Source organism: Oratosquilla oratoria, chromosome 20, assembly GCF_046742065.1.
Source record: "Oratosquilla oratoria isolate Oo_2021 chromosome 20, ASM4674206v1, whole genome shotgun sequence".
In the NCBI taxonomy this organism is placed as follows: Eukaryota; Metazoa; Arthropoda; class Malacostraca; order Stomatopoda; family Squillidae; genus Oratosquilla; species Oratosquilla oratoria.
Genome location: NC_134796.1, coordinates 36,037,082 through 36,039,581, shown reverse-complemented (window position 1 = coordinate 36,039,581; position 2,500 = coordinate 36,037,082). Strand labels below are relative to the sequence as shown.

The following is a 2,500-nucleotide window of genomic DNA, read 5'->3' as shown; positions in this document are numbered from 1 at the left end:
ATCTGCAATGGGATATTTCCCTCAGCTGAATAAAATTGTCAGACAACAGACAATATATATATACATATATATATATATATATATATATATATATATATATATATATATATATGTGTGTACATATATATATATATACATATATATATGTATACATATATTTATATACACACATATATATATAGGTTTCGCTCTATGCTTCTTCAGAGGAATGTGACTCTGTGATGCAGCTGGTGGTATTCATAGTATGAGTAGGACCTTGTTCCCTCCTTGGTGGTGGGTTCCGTTTTGTTGTACAATGATTTATAATTTTTAATACAATGAAAAAAAAAATTGGTACAGTGTACAATAATTTTTTGTGATGTAGTTATTAAAAATGGACGTTATATACAGCTCCGGTGTTTGTGGAATGTTGACCGAGGGTGGAACTGTGTAAGTTATAAACATATATATATTATGATATACACACATATATATATATATATAATATATATATAAATACATATATGTGTATATAATATATATATATGTATATATATATATATACATACATATATATATATATATATATATATATATATATATATATATATATATATATATTTATGCTATATACATAAGTTCGTGGAGGGAGAATGAATACCTAACTTTCCCGTGCGGGACCATGGCCTATAAGGCTCCCGAAGTCTTTAAGAGACACTACAAGGGAGAACAGCCCGATATATGGTCCTGCGGTATTATTCTCTTCAAGCTCCTCACTGCCCAGAATCCTTGACTGCAAGAGATCGTAAGCCCTATAGTGGGCAGTTCCATGTACATTACCACCATTCTTCTCCATCCATAAAGGTATCTCGTCTTTTGTTAAAACAACCAGTAGTTTTGGCCTTCACTACACAGTGACTTGGTCAATTCCATTCGTTAACCATTCTGTTGGTAAACCAGTTCTTGCCTATTTCCTTCTTAAACCTCTTCCATCCATCACACGATTGAGAGGATATCCCTTCGTTCTCCCTTAACCTTGCCGAAGATCCTGTAAACAGGGCCTCCATGGCTCAGTGGTAACGCGCATGTCTGATAACCGCGTGGGGACTTTGGGTTTGTATTCGAATCCTGGCCACGGAGTAGAGGCTAGGAAGGCCCTCCGCTCTGAGTTATTGACCCAACAGCTGCTCTCCTTGGACTTGAGGTGACCTCAGCTTCCTCTGGGTATCATCACAGTCGCATACCGCGGACACTATCTCCTGCCCTGCGTTCATGTATGAATTGTTCCAGATCGCCTATAAGGTTGAGGTCCGGGCCGATACCAGCCCCGCAAAACACGGAAAAAAGGGAAGAAATTGTCGGCATCAGTTTTAACTGCGAAGTTCTATTCTCGTGGGTACTGAACTGGTATGCTGGTGATGATACTTTTGACAGCACTGAGAGATACGCCGTCTTCAATAGCGCCGTTGCCCGAACATGAGACGAGATACCTTTACTGGATTGGTCTGATACCAGGCCGGAGACGACACCAACGCCATACTTGGCATTGTATAGAGTTCCAGGTTGCTTGACCTATACTGCATTGTCTACCTGACAACCGCTTTCAACTTCATCTGCCTCTTCATCCAGCTGATCCATTCCTCAGACTCGAACGGAATAGTAAGGCTCGTTTCATACGTATCGAATTTTCACCGTGCGCCGTCCACAACACGACGTTGTGCTCCCACAAATGCATGGGTGTCTTTGGACGCCTTCACACGTGGTCGTAACGTGCGAAAGTGCCCATATACACCCATGGCTATTTGAGAGCACGACAACATGTCGTAGACGGCGCACGACGTATGAAACGAGCCTCATACAACCGATGGGCCGGGGTTAATGAAGTCAAATCGCCCCTCTGGGTAACGTTATGGAACTATATGGCCTTAGCCGCGGATCAACCTTTCCGTGCAACGAAGACTCCGACACAAAAGTGATTCCGTTCCACCACACCGCTGCCCGATGGCACAATTGCGCATCAGGTGAGCATACGTACTTTCCAGGGACAAGCAAAACTTACAAACGTCGCGCTCCAGAAACATTGATACTAATATTTAGCCTCAGGAGGCACTAGATCAATAATTCTTAAATTTTTTCAGCCCCGATACCCCAAGTCAACCTGATACCTCGTTTACAATATCAGCCGACTGGCCCCAACTTTTAAAATCTAATTTACTGTAAAAAGGGGTAAACAGGATAGCTATGAACAATCACCTGAATTAGAGGGAGTCTTTTTGTTTTTATTAAGTAAATATTTTCTCGGGATGCCTTTTTGGATACCCACCAAGAACCGGTTCCAATACCTCCTGGGCTGAGGCACTACTTTAAGAACATCTGCACTAGATTGAGAACGTGGACGGGTCGCAATCCACACGATGACGTAAAACCTACCAGTACAGTAAGCGATATCAATTTAATGATCAGAAATAAAAGAATGAGAGGGAGAGCTTAATAACAATAGACTTGGGTCTCTTAATCCAAC

The 2,500-nt window shown here is 41.2% G+C and overlaps 1 protein-coding gene across 1 annotated transcript in view; it reads right to left on the bottom strand.

The window, feature by feature from the left end:
• The window catches only part of LOC143036458 (soluble guanylate cyclase 89Da-like), a 362,279-nt gene that overhangs the window by 21,263 nt on the left and 338,516 nt on the right, over nt 1–2,500 (bottom strand). The window lies entirely within an intron of this gene.